The 12,258-nt window shown below is 43.4% G+C and overlaps 1 protein-coding gene and 1 pseudogene; one reads left to right on the forward strand and one right to left on the reverse strand.

Moving 5' to 3' along the window:
* The window catches only part of LOC118773784 (zinc finger protein 239-like), a 161,254-nt gene that overhangs the window by 52,513 nt on the left and 96,483 nt on the right, over window positions 1-12,258 (reverse strand).
* The window catches only part of LOC118773783, a 146,080-nt pseudogene continuing 141,693 nt past the window's right edge, over window positions 7,872-12,258 (forward strand).

The raw sequence follows: 12,258 nt of genomic DNA on the forward strand, positions 1-12,258 counted from the left end.
ATTACTCAGTCATTGAGAGAGATGATGGCCTGCTTCAAGTTGCAGCCAAAATATCCAAATTCGCCATTATGATATTATTTGTTCAGCCAAGGAGGATGTGATAAAACTCAGAGTGCAACCAGAAGGGAGCCTTTGGAAGGGAGTGTGGACTGAATTCTTGTGATTATTGTGGAGTATGATTTTCAATTAATAGAAATATGTGAGTTCAGCAAATCGTGGTTTTACTTTACTCTTTGCCCTCTAGTGGTAGAATTCAGTCAGTTACTGAGTCATTGAGGGAGAACGCCATTTCAAGGCTTGCTTCAAGTGTCAGATAAAATATCTAATTTTTCTATTATGATTTTGTCTTCTTTGTCCATGGAAGAGAATTTTGTTAATCTCAAATGTACAAAGTAAAGAATTCATAATGATTCTGAAACCATTTTCTCCAATGAAACTGCTTCATGCCAGAGAAATTGGATATGTATAATCTCTCATTTTTAATTCAACACAGACAGCATTAAGTATAATAAGCAGCCATCCAAATCATAAGACTTAGGTTTCTTATTCTCACTGGATATCCCACAATCCCTTTGTGTCTGGTGAGCCATTTATATTCCCCTGGAAGTGCAGGAACTGTCTCTGCTGACACCTGAAGATGGTTTTGCTGTTTATGCTGTAAGTGGTAAGCTTTTAGCTCTAGTTTTGTTTTGTAGGGGTTTCCTCTGAAAATGATCACACTGAATTCCCTCAACAGCATTTTTTTCTTTAAATTCTGTCTTAATTGAGAAACAGGGTGATGCATATCAACAAAGCCACAAAAAACACTTTCTTCTCTTTGCGATACCTGTATAAATAATGTTGCTGTACCTTACAAATGCTGTCATAAGCAGTATGCAGTATATAGAGTATCCCTCTTTATTAACACTGAGTATTGTGTCCCATGAAGCAAGCTAAAATAAGTGTTGATGAGGGAAAGGGGAAAACGGCAACAAAAACTATAGATTCCAACATCTGTTTCATATCTCCCTTCTCCCAACTTTTTACTCTTTTTTTAAAATTTTTTTTTTATTCATTTTATATAATTAGAACTATGAACACTATTGGAATTCCGTGAAATGAATTCAATGTGATGTACTTGCAAGCTAACTAATAAAACTGTGGACACAAAGAACTTTAGGCTGGACGTCAGTTGAAGGAGAGAGAGAAGACTGTTTATTGATGATCTTCAGTACAGCAAGGCTTCACAGGCGATGGTCGGCTCAGCAGAGTTTCAGATGTTACACTCACAAAGTCTTGCTCTTACAGTCTCACACCTCACACTCTCCTCAACCTCTCGCGGTCCTGTTCGTCTCCTTCCGAGAGTAACCCAACAGCAACCTAAATAGTTAGAACTGTTTACGTAAGCCTTGTAGGATATTTGATTTTGCTCGACCTTGCTTGGAGTCTGGCGCCTAATTGGAAAAACATTGTTTCAAAGGCACCCTTGAGTTGATAGTGAGCACACACTGCCCCAACTCCTCTCTGTCACAAACAATGACAGGGGAGGAGAATACTTTGAAGGGTTCAACTGAATAGCATGCACCTATATCACCCAGGACAGGCCTTTATATGAGAAGCTTCAAAGGTATGAGGTATTGCGGTTGTGAAATATGAAGTGATTGAACTGATAACTGGTAACAACAATAAACATATGAAATCATGGGCCTCTCAGTTAGTTGGCCTGCACCACATACACACGATCACAGTATGCATGTGTGCGTGATTAGTTCAATATAGCAGCATCACATTGGTAACCTGGACTGTGTCACAGAACCTGATTATGTGATTACCCTAAAAGCTACATAAACACACTTACTATTACACTGTTTCTCCCAATTATAATCATTATACTGCTTACTAACAGATTTTACATGTAAAAAGCGTTTATATATTTTAGATATAACTACAGTGTGATATAATTACACCCCCCTCCTTTATAGGCTGATGTAAATACCTTCATAATGCCCTCATTTAGAGTCTTTAAATCTTCTTCCTTAAAATATGCACAAAGATAATTACACATTTGGAGATAGCTGGAAAAAGTCCTGTTGGATTAAGCCATGTTGTTCTTTGAGGTCCTGGAAACGTTTGGTTACCCACTTATGAATAAATGTGCAGTAGGCTGTCAGCCCTTGCTTCATCCTTATGTTAAACCTACAATCTGTTTTATTACTAATTAATTCTGAATCAAAAGCACACCATTTTAATAACTTTGACTGATTCAGTTTACACATTTTTACTGTCTCCTGCCACAATTTCAGCAGTAATTTAGGCGGCAGTGTAGCATAGTGGTTAAGGAGCAGGACTCGTAACCGAAAGGTTGCCGGTTCGATCCCCGCTGGGACACTGCTGCTGTACCCTTGGGCAAGGTACTTAACCCACAATTGCCTCAGTAAATATCCAGCTGTATAAATGGATAACATTGTAAAGAACTGTAATCTATGTAAGTCGCTTTGGATAAAAGCGTCTGCTAAATGAATAAATGTAAATGTAAATTTAGTCCAGGGGTTTTCTTGGTTTAAAAGTTGGTTTGTCAATCTCTCATCAAAAGTCATGGCCTGTATGGGTACGTCTCCCATTGCTGCGCATTCGATGTCTCTCCACCTAGCTGAATAATTAGGGTTGCACCAACAGATCAGTGGTGTCGGTTGAGCTGCATAGTAGTATTCCTTGAGACATGGAAGTGCTGTTTCCCCATTTTCCTTACTTAACTGGAGTCTTGTGTATTTTATCCTGTTTTTTTTTCCTTGCCATATATACCAAGATATTCATTTTTATAGTTTCTACTTTACAGCTGAGATTCAGAAAGGGAAGCAAGTTCCATCTTAATAAATCATCTTTTATTTTAGAATTGAGAGGTCCATAGTTAATGATGAATAATTTTGTGATGTCTTTTGGTAAATAAACACCAAGATACTTCATCGAATCTGCAACCCAATTAAGTCTGTATTTTTCTTTGATTTTTTCTGGCAGCTCATAATTAAAGGTGAGCAACTGTGTTTTATGTACAGTACATTTCATTTATATCCTGATAAAGAGCCGTATATATATCTAGTATTCCAAATAATTCTGGAAAGGATTGTGAAGGTTGCCCCAAACATCAAGACGTCATCCGCAAATAAGGTCAAATTATACTCCCTTCCTGCCATTGTGATTCCTTTACTATTTTCATTTTGTCTAATCCATTGGTTAAGTGGCTCAATAAATATCGCAAAAAAGAGTGGAGAGGCTGGGCAACCCTGTCTGCAGCCCCTTTGTAGGAAAAACAAATTGAAAAGAGCACCATTAATTTTGATGCGCGCAGTTGGTCTGTCATATAATGCTTGAATTGTTTTTATAAGGGTGTCATGAAAACCAAATCTATGTAATACTTTATACAAGTAGTTCCAACTAATCAAATGCTTTTTGGGCGTCCAATCCTATCAGAATCATTTCCATCTTATTCTGTATGATATGGTGCATGACATGGAGGGTCCTTCAAATGTTGTCTTGGGTCTGTCTTAGGGCTGGGCGATAAAGCCGTTGCGATATATCGAATAGCTATTTCCAGTGCAATAACAGCTATCCCCGGCATGTGACGTTGGGTTTCTTCCCGTATTTTTTTTCCTTTTAGTCATACCTGATGCGGGAGTGCACCTCCAAAGTTCAGTGAAATGTTTCCGGGGCAGCGGCAGCGGGTGAGCTGGAAACAGGGGAAGCCCAAACACTACCTTTAAATCATTACTTTCAACCTGTTCCCCTTTATCCTCCTTGATTAACAATAATACAAATAGTTCACAGAATAATTCACACCAATCGCGTAATTAGAATAAATGATTATGCTCGCAAAACACCGCAGATTGTTTGGAATTTGGGTGCTGTTATGAAAGCTACAGTATTAGCTGTTGCATAATTATTCAAATTGTCATCATTGTTAATTAAGTGGCAAGTAATTCCAAAGCTTTCTCTTAAATGTTTCACATTATAGCTTTCTTGTGTTTCAAAATTCAAATTACAAAATGGAGCTAACTTAACTTCAATCGATTTACTTTTAGGTTAGGTTGAGTGCAATGAACAATAACATTTAGAACACAGACCTCACAAAAGCCGTACTGTGTCATGAGCATTTAATGAAATTAAATTGATAAATGCCATCCTTGTTCATTAAACAATCTCATGTAGCTTTCGCAAGCACACAAACTACAGACATCACATTGTTGGATTTTCTTCTAATTTTAAAAGTAAACAAACCGGACCAAAAGTGCGCTTAGAGAAAAAGCTTTATTTGTTGGAGATGGAATCTGGCAGCATTTCTGCCTGCGAAGCTTTAACTCAGAGAACTGTTACCATGATCGGCCTTTTAGGGAGGATCCTCGATCTCTCCAGGCTAATAGTGTCTCCAGCTGTGGAGAACACCCTCTCAGATGGGGTAGAGGATGCCTGAACACACAAATATGTTTGGGCAAGATCAGCCAAAAGAGGCAGGGTGTCCCTCTTCTGCCACCACCAACGAGTAGGGCCTGCTGATACAGGGATGGAAGGCAGGCCTCTGTACATCTGGATTTCTAGATCCAGGCACTCACTGAGGGTCTGGGTCTGCTGCAAGTCATGCTCCTCCTCTGCAAACAGCTCCTCCAAGGCCATCTTCCTGGGGTGCTTTACAGATGGGGTCTGAAATTAAAAGGACCATAAAGTTACTTTTACAGAGGGCTGCTTGTAAATCTGTTGTTTATAACGGTTTTGAATAAGTGCTATACAAATACAGTCAAATCCAGTCACTCACTATTCACTATGACTATTACAACTGTTACTACTGGTAGTTGTGCTACTGCTGCTCCACCACCAAAATGTTTTAGATCAATGGTTTGATTAGTTTCATGTCTTCATCTATGCCATATGTTTACCATAATTAACAGAGCTTACATAGTCTCCTTCCTCCTCCTGCTGCTCCCCCCCCCCTCCTCCTGATATTGTCTCTGGCTCCACGTGTCTCCTTCTTGCTCTGATAGCTTAACAGAAAACATATCATGTGAGCCCCATGAATGGAACCAGTCATGCATCACAGAAATGTACCACAGACTGAGTCAAATACCTCTTCTGTCCCTGTGGCTGTCGCTGCTACACCTGCTGCGGTCCTCAGCCTGTCCCTGATGGCCTCACTGTCTGTCTTCACCTTGAACCTTGGGTCCATCACAGTCCTTCCAGGAAGGCCTGCACCTTTTCATCCTTAATTTTAAAAAGTAAGAACAGTCATGTCTGGGGAAAAATATGACACAACATTTATGTATCTGCCCCATTCATGAAAACTGGAGAATGAATGAATGTCTGTCCTGGTACCTGGTAACGTGCGGAGAGATCAGTCCAAATCTGTTTTCAGTCTGTCAATCATAACTCACTGCATAGTCATTATTTTAGCTCTCCATTGTGGATCGGCGATAGGTTTGTAGCTTCTCTTTGTAAGTTGGCTTTGCTGATGATCTGCTGCGTTTTCCTCCTCTATCCTCTCTGCCAAATGTGTTCCAGGTCAGTCTTTTTATCTGATCCAGCAGGCTCTCCAGTGGTTTGATTATCGTGACGGGGAATCTCCTGTCTGCCATGTCTTTAGTCGCATCCTCAGCAGTGTTGTAAAGTCTGGTCCTTCTCCATAAAAAACTATGTATGGGGTCTGAAACCTCCGCATACTGTTTGTGTTGTGTCAGTACGTCAGGTGAATAGTCATTGTCAATATTGACTTTTTTATTTTGCCATAAAAATCCCTTCTTTTGCCATGTTTGCTTCAATATCTCTTCCTTCACCTTGTAGCTGAGAAGTTTAACTGCTATGGATCTCGACAGTGCGTCTGCAGGAGGTTTCACTGTAACGGCAGGGTGTGCTTGATCAATCTGCACATCCATAGTATTAGGGATATCGAGTCTCTCTCTCAGCGTGCTTTCTACGAAAGAAATCATCGATACAGAATCGTCCTCTGATCCTTCGGGTACCCCGTATAGCCGTATATTTTCGCGCCGAGTGCGGCCCTCCTGGCGCGTAGCTGTGACTGTAGATGGAGCATTTCAGTCATTACTTCCTCCATTTTAAACTTGGAGGGGGCATTTTAAAGAAGTCTGAAAAACTGGAAAAAAATTTTTATCAGAGTTGTGGCCCTTTAAATGAAATATCTAACACTCCTCTCTCCCTCAGACTGTATCATGGCTCGGTGCTGCCCCCTCTGTCCTGGAGGAGTGTGTGCAGTCTGCCTCTGACCCACAGCAGCTTAAGACCCTACTCCAGCACCACAGATGTGTTGGACACTGGGACAGGAATGGTAGGCCTCTGTTAGAGGATGCATATAAACCACTCCAGTTCCAGACCTGGCTCTGTGATGCACAAACCGTTTAATGTGTGGAAGCAGGAAAGTGCTCACTTACAGCCTGAGCCACAGCTTTGTGTGACTTAAAGGACTCCTTCCCTGCTTTTACAACATACTCTTAACTGTGAAGATGCAGATCCAGATAATTTAAAGTACTGAAAGTGAAATTGTTTGTTATGTCAGCTAACTGATATCTAGGCTATTACATCAGTTTTTAATCACATTGAAAATACACAAAGTCAGTAGAATTGTAGAAGTAGAAGAACAATAACACTAGCTTATTAAAGACTAAAAAGTAGTTAAATACTAAAGATGAGTTTAAGACTAAAATGAATGATTTAAAAGAGCCTTAAGACACTGAAGATCTGCTCTCAGTACTTATAAGTCTTGATTTGATACTTTTACTTTAGACTACAGGCCAGTAACAAGCAAACACTTGGTGAATGGAGTATTTCCATGTTTATTCTTAGTTCTTATGTTCCTACAAATCCTGAGACATTCTTATTTTTAAGAATTTAATATCAGCACGCTGTTTGGCTTCATCTTTGCCTGTACGTCACTCCCTTCGCATTGATTTACTCATTTAGTAGTGTCCTGATCAGCAGAAAGAGGGCAGAACATGTGAGTGAACAGGAGAGCTGCTGTGGCTCTACGGCTGGATGCTGTGTAATGGCGCCTCCTGCTGGTTGTGGAGTGGAAGCTTTGGTACTGTCTCTGCTCTTTGCCTAACCTTTTTCATTTTTGTAAGTTGCTCTGGATAAGAGAATCCGCTACATGACTAAATGCAATCATAAATGCTTCCATGTAACACAGCATACTTCTCAGTTCCATGTAGCTGAATTGTGAACCATTCAAGAGAAATGTGCAGAAGCAGGAGGGTTATTTTAAAGAATGCCTTTATCTTGCTTTTTTCCTGTGGATCTGTTCTTTCAGGTAATGACAAGTACTCTTTAAAATCAGTTTCTATGAGAATTGAAGAGAGATAAGTACAAAAGGTATCTATTAATTCTCTCTCTCTCTCTCTCTCTCTCAGTCTCTGAAGCTCTTCCCTCCATGGAAAACTCTGTGCTGCCTTCCCTCCCTCCATTTGGAAAAGTGGTGAATTCAGCAGAACTGACTGACTCTGATAGCCAATCAAAATCTGCGGTTGGTTCTAAGTACTTTTCAAGTCCTGCCTCTGCAGATGAAGAGATGACAGATACTTTGATGGATAGCAGAGATTACACGGTTGTGGAGCTTGGATCAGGTCCGAACAGAAGTGAAGACATAGAGGAGAGGAAGGAGAGGAAGACTGGATATGGGATGAGCAGGGAGGAGATAGACATACTATCCAACATGAAGGAGGAGGAAGAGGAAGGTGGGGACAGGCAGAGTGAGGAGATGGAGAAGGAGGATGGTGTGAGAGATGAAGATGACAAAGTACTCTGGAGGGAGGGCCAAAAAGAGAGAGATGAACAGAGGGAGAGAGATGAAAGTGATCCAGCCCTCCAAACTGACAGAGAGCTGAAGAATGAAGAAAAATCAGACTGTAGCCAACAGGAAGGGGAGGGCCTTTCACCTCAGGTCACTTCCTGTCTTCTCAAACAGCCTAGAGTGCTGATTCGCCGACTTGAGATCACAGAGATGTCAGTTCTTGTATCATCACTTCCTCATCCTGTGGTCAGCAATGGGAACCAGGGAATGAGATCTCCATGGAAACAGGATGAGTTTACTCCAGTGATGGAAGACAGCTCACTAAGGCAGAAGGAACAGGTCATGACCCAGAAGGAGGAGATGATTGACAGCTTGGAGAACCCCCTGAAAGAGCCTCCAGATTCATCAGAGCCAGAGTAAGAGTGAAGGGGGAGATGAAGTCAGTGTCTCTTCCTCCTCATTGTGATCAGTGTTGCCACAGTAATGTGCCTTTATTCATGTTTTGCAGGATCTGTGCTGAACCCTCCTTTGAATCTTCTGTCATCCCCCTCAGTAAAGGAAACACAGGTGAGACAAGCTTTCCAACTAGTTTCTCTATGCAAGTGTTTGCTGATCCAAAATGACGTCCAGTCTGTCAGCTTGTGCACACACTGTGGCATTGTCTCTGAGAAGAACGTAGCTCTTTGGTATGTGTGAGAAGAATGAGGAATGCCACTGTGGTAGCTTCAGTCCCACCAGGCCCTGGGAGTCAAGGTGTGGTCTAAATCCTTGGGTTTTGAATGCATTCTGGAAAGAGGACAGCAAGCTTGCTATTGTGGGCAGCCCATTCCAGCAGTGTGGGGTGTAAAAAGGAAACATGCAGAAGGTGAGTGTCCTTTTCCAGGAACCTGAGTTTGAGGAGCGGAGTGGCCAGGCATGAGTGTAGGGTGTGATTGTGGGCTGTCTGTGCGGCAGTACAGTTTCTATTACTGCTCAGTCAGCTAGAACCAGAATTTTGAATTTTATCCAAGTCATGTCCGGTAACCAGGGTAGAGAGGTGGGGAGAGGTGTGACAGGGTTTTATATTTGTTGATCAGTAAAGCAGCTGCATTCTGAATAAAGCGGAGAGTTCTGATTGGAAATTGGCAGGAAGCCACACAGCAGAGAGATGCAGTGATCCAGTCTGGAGAGCACAGTGGACGAGGAGAAAGAAAGAGGTGGAATTTTCAGGTGTTCTAGAGCAGAACTCTGCCACTCTGTGTCACCATGCCTGTGAGGGACAGGTTAGTATCCACAACCAGCCCCAGGTTTGTGACACACCGGCATGATGAGGTCATGCACTGGATACGAGCCAGCATGAAAAGAAGTTCCATTTGGATGAGGTTGAGCTTTGAGGTGCTGATACTGATTGTCCAGTTGAAGACTTTGTGAGGCAATATGCTTGTCAGCTGATGGGAATGACAGCGCTATGGCCATCATCAGGATCCCAATGGTAGAAAAGGACATAAGAGGAGGTTACGTATCCGAAAGATTTTGTGTAGAGGGAGAAGAAGAGGGGACCAAGGGCATATCCCTGAAGGACTCCTGATGAGGATGTGAGGTTTTGAGATAAAATCACACCATGACTAAATAACAGAAAGGTGGTTTGGAAGCCATATGTGGGTAGTGCCCAAAGTGTCCTGTATCGCCAGGGTACCCAGGAGTATGTAATGGTCAACTGTAACAAAGGCAACATATAGATCCTGGAGGATTCAGACTCAAGACATGGAGGAAGCTCTAGCAAGGCTGGGAGCATTTGTAGCAGAGCAGTTCTCTCACTTTGAAACCAGAATAGTTAGGATCAACTAGGAGATGTTGAACCAGGAGATGAAATGACAGCTTGCATGTAAGCCTGTTCCAGGAGAAACAATGGATGAGGGACCAGTGATCTCTGGACCAGTGAGGGGTCCAGGACTGGTTTCTTAAGCCATGGATTGAATAGTGCCTGGTTTACATGGACATTTACATTTGCATTTAATCATTTAGCAGATGCTTTGATTCACAGTGACTTACAAGAGAGGTAGAGTAAAACACGAGCAAAAGGCCATATAAGGAGTCAACAATATTAGAAGTGCTGCATGACCAAGTCTAAATGTGAGTGGACTAGGGTTGTGATGGTAATGATTTTTTCTTCCTGTGGTAAGAAAGCAACAAATTACTGCAATTTAGCGGTTTAGCGCCCCCCCCCCCCCCCCCCGGCACCGCCCTCCGACCACCGTGCAACACAAAAAACCAACCAATAACCTTTGCACATGAATAGCTTGTTTATTTTTCTGCAAAATTCTCAGGAAGGCTGAGGTGCCTATTTTAATTGCTACTATCTTTTCACATGTTTCTTTCCTCTGTACACATTTGTGTGTTATCTCAGTTTTGGCTATATTTGCCTGATCAGAGCATCTGTGTATCCCCTGTCTTCTGTCTCTTCAGGGCAGACAGCTGAGGTGGCGTCTTGGGTCTTTGCCTGCTCCCAGTGCCCATTCACTCACATGGAAGAAGTGAACCTTCACCAGCACATTGAGAAGGTTCACCCAGAGGAGTACAGCAGGATTCTGGGATCTGGAGGAAATGGAGCAGAGAACTCACTGCCTCCCAGCAGCACCCCTCAGAACCCCACACCCCCTAAGACACTCCCCACCCCAACCCAGGCCCACACATGCCCCCAGTGTGGGAAGAGTTTCAAATATGCATCCCGCCTGACAACACACCAACGAATTCACACAGGGGAGCGTCCATTCCACTGCAGTCAGTGTGAGAAGACTTTCAAATTTCGTTTGCACCTTACAGCACACGAGCGAATTCATACAGGAGAGCGGCCCTATGTCTGCTCTCAATGTGGGAAGACCTTCAGATATCAGTCAGACCTGACAAAACACCAGAGAACCCATACAGGGGAGCGGCCATACCACTGCTCCCAGTGTGGGAAGAGCTTCAGATCTTCATCAGATCTGACAACACACCAGCGGAGTCATATACGGGAGCGAGGGTTCCACTGCTCCCAGTGTGGGAAGACCTTCAGATCTGTACCAGACCTGAAAAAACATCAGCGAACCCATACAGGGGAGCGCCCATACCACTGCCCCCATTGTCCAAAGAGATTCAAAGCTGCAAAACACCTGACAGCACATCAGAGAACTCATACAGGGGAGCGGCCATACCTCTGTTCCGAGTGTGGAATGAGTTTCAGTCATTCAAGTTCTCTGACACTACACCAGCGAACCCATACAGGAGAGCGCCCATACCACTGCTCCCAGTGTGGGAAGGATTTCAGATGTGCATCACTCCTGACAACACATCAGCGAATCCATACAGGAGAGCGTCCCCATCAGTGCTCCCAGTGTGGGAAAACCTTCAGTCAGTCAAGTAATCTGACGGAACACCTGAGAATTCACACAGGAGAGCGGCCATACCACTGCTCCCAGTGTGGAAAGAGCTTCAGTCGATCAACTACTTTGACGAAACATCAGCGAACTCATACAGGAGAGCGTCCATACCACTGCTCTCAGTGTGGGAAGAATTTCACTCGATCAGGTGTTCTTAAAAAACACCAGCGAATTCACACAGGGGAACGTCCATTCCACTGCTCTCAATGTGAGAAGAGCTTCAGTCATATGAGCGGTTTGAGAGAGCACCAGCGAATTCACACAGGGGAGCATGTCTACCTCTGCTCACATTGCGGGAAAAGCTTCATCTACCAGTCCAACCTGATGCAACATGAGCGAATTCACACAAGTGAGCATCCCTACCACTGCTCCCAGTGTGGGAAGAGCTTCCCCTATCAGTCAGCCTTAACACGACATCAGCGAATCCATACAGGAGAGCGGCCGTATCACTGCTCGCAGTGTGGGAAGAACTTCACCTATGAGTCTGCCTTAACACTACATCAGCGAATCCATACAGGAGAGCGGCCGTACCACTGCTCCCAGTGTGGAATGAGTTTCACTCGATCAAGTGTTCTTAAAAAACACCTGAAAATTCACTCAGGGGAACGCCCATTCCACTGCTCCCAATGTGAGAAGAGCTTCAGTCATATGAGCGGCTTGAGGGAGCACCAGCGAATTCATACAGGGGAGCATATCTACCTCTGCTCACATTGTGGGAAAAGCTTCATCTACCAATCTGACCTGACGCGACACGAGCGAATTCACACAGGAGAGCATCCCTACCACTGCTCCCAGTGCGGGAAGAGCTTCACCTATCGGTCAGCCTTAACACGACATCAGCGGATCCATACAGGAGAGCAGCCGTACCACTGCTCCCAGTGTGGGAAAAGTTTCACTCGATCAGGTGTTCTTAAAAAACACCTGAGAATTCACACAGGGGAACGCCCATTCCACTGCTCCCAGTGTGGGAAGAGTTTCACTCAATCAAGTAATCTTAGACGACACCAGCAAATTCACACAGGGGAGTGCCAGTCTGCTGAGATCAGCACCGGAAGCGATTCAGTTGACCAGGTAGTCTAAAGTGACTAGTAATCACAG

Source organism: Megalops cyprinoides, chromosome 2 (assembly GCF_013368585.1).
Source record: "Megalops cyprinoides isolate fMegCyp1 chromosome 2, fMegCyp1.pri, whole genome shotgun sequence".
Taxonomy (NCBI): domain Eukaryota; kingdom Metazoa; phylum Chordata; class Actinopteri; order Elopiformes; family Megalopidae; genus Megalops; species Megalops cyprinoides.